General features: G+C 36.6%; 1 long non-coding RNA gene across 1 annotated transcript; it reads right to left on the minus strand.

The window, feature by feature from the left end:
• Positions 1–3,355: 3,355 nt before the first annotated feature.
• On the minus strand, positions 3,356–5,300 carry LOC141431558 (uncharacterized). The gene is made up of 3 exons (XR_012451727.1): positions 5,061–5,300; positions 4,504–4,590; positions 3,356–3,768 (listed from the first exon to the last, which is right to left on the minus strand). It is a non-coding gene; the product is annotated as an uncharacterized lncRNA (long non-coding RNA).
• Between the last annotated feature and the right edge of the window lie 1,438 nt (positions 5,301–6,738).

Below are 6,738 nucleotides of genomic sequence, written 5' to 3' on the forward strand. Positions count from 1 at the left end.
GGAGGTACCGTCCAACCACTATCCCGGTTGAAATTCGGCCGACGACTAATCTCGATGGCTTCACGCACTTTCCGCGGAATGAAAATTTTCTCTCTCGCAAGTACAGATGCCTTATCAAATCTGATATAGTGCGTCGAATCCGAGTCCATTGAGTACTCGGCCACAGCAGACCCCTTGTCGTCCTGTTTCCTCATACTGCGTATGTGCTCCGATACCCTTGTGGAAACGTTTCGTCCAATCTCTCCAATATAGCTCTTGCCACAGGCACAGGGAATCATATATACCCCGGGACCGCTCAGGGGCTCCTTATTCTTCGGCGAACGTACCAACTGTCTGAGCTGCATATGAGGATGGAAAATCGACTTGAATTTTTCATTCCGCGGAAAGTGCGTGAAGCCATCGAGATTAGTCGTCGGCCGAATTTCAACCGTGATAGTGGTTGGACGGTACCTCCGAGTTGGAAAACGGTGTTAAATAGTCGTTCTGCGTCATCGGTGTGTGTGAACGTACCTTTACAGAGCGATGTTGTTAGAGTTGTGTGCTACCCTACATTTGACAGTTGTAATAATAATAATAATAATTATAATAATATAATTCCTTAGCAACGAGTGTGGGATGCATCGCGATGTTGTGGCAGTAGACAGACACCTCACCCCGCTATCCTTGGCAAACGAAAATTGGCGCAGTCCTGTGGTAATGAGCACGGAAGATCGCAAGAACGTATGGAAGAGCAAGGAGCTACACGGGCGGTTCTACAAGGCCCTAACAGGGCCTGATGTAGACCTTCTCGCGTCGGTGACCTGGCTACGTTTCGGGGACCTCTTTGGGGAAACCGAGGGTTTTGTGTGTGCAATTGCTGACGAAGTTATCATGACGAATAACTACCGGAGGTATATCCTGAAGGACGGTACGGTCGACATTTGTCGGGCATGCCGCCGTCCTGGGGAGTCACTCAGTACAGTCAACAAAAATTACATTCAGTAAAAAAAGTTTGTATTAAGAATGAAATTTTTACCAAAAACATATTTCAAATTTACAAACACGTGGTAGGTATTTATTACTCATTTTGCTAGCGTGATAAGTCCCGAGTGCTGTAATAGTTACTTACGAGTACCTATGTCAAAATGTACATAAAACGACAGATCTTTCAATCCTACGCACATCGCAGTCTAACATTACAGGTAGATAAAATGGCTGTATTAATAATCCCAGTATCTATTTGGGAGTCCAACTGGTACTTAACACCGCTTCGTTAATGTATTTCATTAATTCGCGTCTTGCCCCCGCAGCCCTCTGTTTACACAAACGGAACAATGCAGTACCTAGGTATCCTTTTAATTTACAAGCGTTTCAGTCATTATTCTCCTGGAAATTAATTTTAATGGCGCATTAAGGTTTCAGTGTAGTTCACGGGAAAAGTTTTAACTACGTAGTTTATTTGTTCAATTTAGTATTATTATGTGAACTACTACAGTACTCCAGTAGCGGTAGACAAACATCTCTTGCAATTATTAATATTTTATAGTTAACTATGAATGAATAATAAAGTTAGAAAAGGTAAAAAAAAACATGGTGATGTTATTTATGATGAATTTAAAACAAAAACTACCACAGCTCAGTAAGTTTTACAAATTAATGAGTCAATTAATCCCACTAATATTAAAAATACTACAATTAGTAAGTCTGTTTATTTTTTTGTTGCCTTTTTACATCTAAACCGCTAAACCGATTCAGATGAAATTCGGTATTCACATAGTTTGAGACCCGGGGAAGGACATAGAATAGTTTTTATCCAGAAAAATTTCATATTTCTATATATATATTATGCGGACGGAGTCGCGAGCAACAGCTAGTAATTAATATTTTATAGTTAACCATAAATAAAGTTAGAAAAGGTCAAATCATGGTGATATTATATAAGATGAATTTAAAAGAAAACAACCACAGCCCAGAGGCTTTAGCAATTAACGAGTAATTAATATTAATATTTACCACATATTAGTCCGTAACTCTACTCTTGGTCGGTTTTTGCCTTCCTACAATACATTCATTCATTAACTCCTTATTAACTCACGTTACTTTAAAGTTTTTCCGCTGCCGGTATAATCTTTTCTCTGAGGACTCCAGCGTACACTGAGCTAATCTGGAACTCACTAAATCAATCTCTCAAAGGCTTTAGCGAAAGGCTAAGTAAAGAAAATTCAGGCTTTCTTTTCTCAGGACGGAATACTTTTCTAGTGGACTAGTTTATTACACGTCTTGTTACTTCAAGATGAAATTGTTACTTACAAGGATTTTCATTCATGAATAAAGTATTTGAAAATTTTGGTGAACCTATGTAGGTTCAGCTGAACTTTATAACTTGAAAGAAATTATTTTGTAGATAAAGATCGCCCACAAATACGTTAAGATATTTTATGAGATATGACATTCCATCGTTCATAATAAACATCGGACATTGCCGAAAGTACTAAATAATGAAAAAAAAAACCCAGACAAAATAAAACACGCTGTTGAGAACGCTCGAAAGGAGAGTCTATGTTCCATAAACGTTTTTATAAATAATGTGAAAACAACTTTAGATAGAAGGTTTTTGAGTCTACTTCGTACAGATTGAACAAGTTGGAACTTGAAATATGTTTATTACAGATATATTGTATAATGTCTTTAAGTACATCGGGAAAATTCGGATCTTAATCGGAACACAGCGGCAGTGTTCAATCAATCACTTATTATCGACGAACAAAATTAAAAACACCGGATTGCAATGGTTTTAAACTATGTAATAAAAATAAGGAAGTAAACAAGAGGAATATGCTAGCGCAACCAATCTGATAGAGCAACTGATTTTGAAGTGCTCTGTCAGACGATATGCACCAGATTAAAATACAATTAATTAATGTATAGGTACATAATATTAAAAGCTTTGTCCCAGCCAGTCGCCAACACTTATTGTATTAAATGAGTGCTGGCATCCATTTATATGAAAACTTATTGTTTATGGTCAAATATCTTACCCATGATTATATTATCTGACGGATATATGTGACGCCGTCTCTGTTTGTTTGGTTCGAATAGACGGAGACGACATCACATTTATCCGTCAAATAAAATTAATCAATGGGTGGTGAACTCAACCGTTCACCATGCTACCTGGTGTTAGACTAGCACCTGTTCAGTTTAACATCTGGATACTCGAAGGAGCACAATATTGACGCCTAGAGATGTTTGTAGCGGCCAGATAAAACCATTACCCCCTAGCCGTAGTCGGTTCCTTGCGTTGGCAATAGTGTTGTGTGCAAAGAGTATATAATCACTACGTTTTAAGAGTCGGAACTCTCATACAAAACAATATCACGATTGTAGTATGAATTCAGTGTCTTTTTGGTGCCAATATCAAGAAACGAACTGCACAGACTAAACAGGGCCGAAAAAGTCACATTGACAAGTAGTGTTGTTAGGAACAGTCGATATTATCGATATTGTAACAGCATAGTGTTGTGCTTTTTTATCGATATATTGTCAAAAAACGGCACGTAGTGGTGCGCTTTTTATTAATTAAATGATCGAATTAAAGAAAAAAAAGTTGTTTTTCTTAATAATAATTTATTTTCATGTCATGGATCTGTTTTTCTTTACATAGGTAAATACAGTTTCACGTTACACAAGTATTGTATTGTAGTATTGTATTGTCCGTTTTGCACTGCACAGCACTTGTGGAAGGCTGTGCATGTAAATATTCCACACTGGGCAACTCCAAAGCTGAATCTGAAACAAAGTTAAATTTAGCCAGTAGCTTACACTAACTAATGCAAGATAAAATAAAATTGGTACGCACAATCCAATTTTTGTCATATTGCAGGTCAATGACCTATGTTTACCTAGACAACTTTCTTACAATTTCTTGCCTTATTGTCAAATATGTCTTTACTTGTCAAATGAATGAAATGAAATGAAGGTGATCTTGGAGTTAGTTGACAATACATAATTTTGTATACCTCTGATAAACAATCTACTTGCCATGCCAAATGTAATGAAATTAATTCTGTAGTTTTTACCCGATTCTGATGAAGCCCAAAAGGAGGATTATATTTTGACCTGTATGTATGCATATCCATTTCTATCTCCTCTAACTACTAAGCAGCTCAACCTATTTTTAACCCCTAACGCAAAAAGAGGAGTGTTATTACATGAAGTGTACCATAAACACAGACAATACAGAAAAAATGATCAAGTGCGAGTTGGACTCGTACATGAAAGGTTCCGTAAACAGTTCAATAAAAGTTTTTCTGAAAATTCTTCTAATATAAGTATTTTTTTGCTGACTGTACTATATGCCCCTGGTTACCAAAGTACTCGTCAAGACGACAAACGAGTCCAAACTCGATGCAGTTGTGTTGTTTATCACAGTGTTCCTATGGTCACCCGCTAGCTTTATCATCAGATCAACTCTAAATTCTAAATTATGCTATAAGGTATAGATTTTTATCAGTGATAGCTTACCTGTTGTATTGTCAGTTTTACACTGCGCACCACTTGTAGAAGGCTGTGCATGTAAATATTCCACACTGGGCAACTCCAAAGCTGAACCTGAAACAAAGTTTAATTTAGCCAGAAGCTTCCACTAACTTATACAGGTGAAATATAATTAGTGTGTATAGCCAATTTTTCTGTCTATTACTAATGCTCTGACCGGCAACTATACTATACACTCAAAATACCTAGCATTATTATTGATGACGAAGCAAATTAATTTATAACATATATTGTATAAAAAAATATGTGCATGTGGATTGATGGTATTTATTAGGGTCATGGTTTATGGGGCGACTGAAAAACAGCGCCTGTTAGCCAAGGGACTTTGTTCTGCAAGGTGCAGGCATAAGCTGAGTCGCTTTCCCTTTTGATAGTTTGATTGTACTTATTATTTGTTATGTACCTATGTAGAATTTGTAAACAAACTATTAAATCAATATCTTTTATTATTTATTATTATTATTATAAGATGCAGTAAGTCAAGTTGCAATAGAGATAAATTGAAAATAAAATAAAGTGTTTACCTTGGCTGTTCTTGCCATCTTTAGGGGAAACCCTTCAAGAATTTCTTCAGAAAGAGGTGGCATGGGAAGTCCCAATTTTGGTATGGCTTTCTTCTTCAGCCGGGTTTTCGATTTTGTGAAATCTCGTTGCCAACTACTTTCACCCACTGCTTACAACTGAAATAAAATTTAATTGTCGTGATACTATATAATACGAATTGACGTCGGCCAGCCAAATATAACCTCAACACCTATTATCAGATTTATAGTAACTTTACTTACACATGTTCACTTAGAGGAAATCTAGCAAAGAACATTTTGTTTTCACAATGTTTTTCTTGAATACCACAAATTTCGCATCCTCATGTTGAATGGTTTCTTAGTAAAGGACAGCCGTGAAAATAACGGTAAAACTAGAGTCCTGTCTCGAATAAATGCACTTTAGTGAAAGAAAGTTAATGCGGAGGAGAAATAATCTCAAACTCAACGCTATTAACAAAACAAAACACCAAAATACACGAAAATTCAAACAGTAAACACAAAATCTCGCGAAGGCGTCCGTTCCCACGCAGCAGATGAAGGTTTGTGGGCTGCCATATAAAATTGAAAAATAGAACTAAATTTTTTCATTTACTTAAATAACAAAAGATATCCAGTCAGAATTATTTTTATATTGTATTATTTATCTTAGTAATATTTTTTCCGCTTATTTTTTTTTTCACAGCTTAAAATGTGAAGAATTGCAAATATTTTAATTTAAGTGAAATCTTCTAAACACAGATCATTTCATAAATATGGCAACCAATAAGTTATTTTGAGAGGTTGGTACAAAAAAGTCACTAGCTCCATACATTAGATTTTGTATGGAGTTTCAACCCACTGGTTGTGTGTGAAACAATACCATGCCCTCGGTCCCGCTGCTTTCAGAGCATGACATGAGTTCTGGTGAGCTAACTTTGGGGAGGCAGACGTGAGCTTGCCTTCGAAATCCAAAAGCTTAATGGTTACTTGACCTGAAATGTAAATTTCAGAATTAAATATTATTATTTATTTTTTAATTTATGACGGTGGAAGCAGTCTACACACTATAGGGTTGGATGAGAAAAAAAATCGCCCCCACTTTACGTCTATGAGAGGTAAACTAAAAATTTTTTTTTTTAATTTTTAATTGTACCATTTTGTCGGCAGACAGACAGACAGACATGGCGAAACTATAAGGATTCCGTTTTTGCCATTTTGGCTCCGGAACCCTAAAAATGACGTGTAAAAGTGCCCATTGCGGCCTATTTACTGAATAAATTATTTGAATTTGAATTTTATTTGTTGAAACATCTGCACACCGGCGCGCAGAACTGCGCGGTGGGTTTGAATAGCTCAGAAGGCTCATTCCTTCCGGCGGCACGGTCCCGAGCGGAGCTCTGCCTTTTAACGAGTGGCTTATAATTTAAACCTTCCTATGTATCTTCTACCGTTCATATTTCATTGTAAACACTTTCTTTTTTGATATTTCTCTATTATACGTTCGTGTGATTAAAATCATTTTTATTTCTGTATATGAGCCTCAGGACAGGAGGCGCGCATTTATGTTGTTGCTACTCCGAGTACCAGTCACTGTAGAGACCCAAATCCTCAGCTATAACAATCCAATTCAGGCGACACCACTAGTACAGCCGCACTCATAAAGGTCCAAAGTTAATAA

This window comes from Choristoneura fumiferana, chromosome 10, assembly GCF_025370935.1.
Source record: "Choristoneura fumiferana chromosome 10, NRCan_CFum_1, whole genome shotgun sequence".
NCBI lineage: Eukaryota > Metazoa > Arthropoda > Insecta > Lepidoptera > Tortricidae > Choristoneura > Choristoneura fumiferana.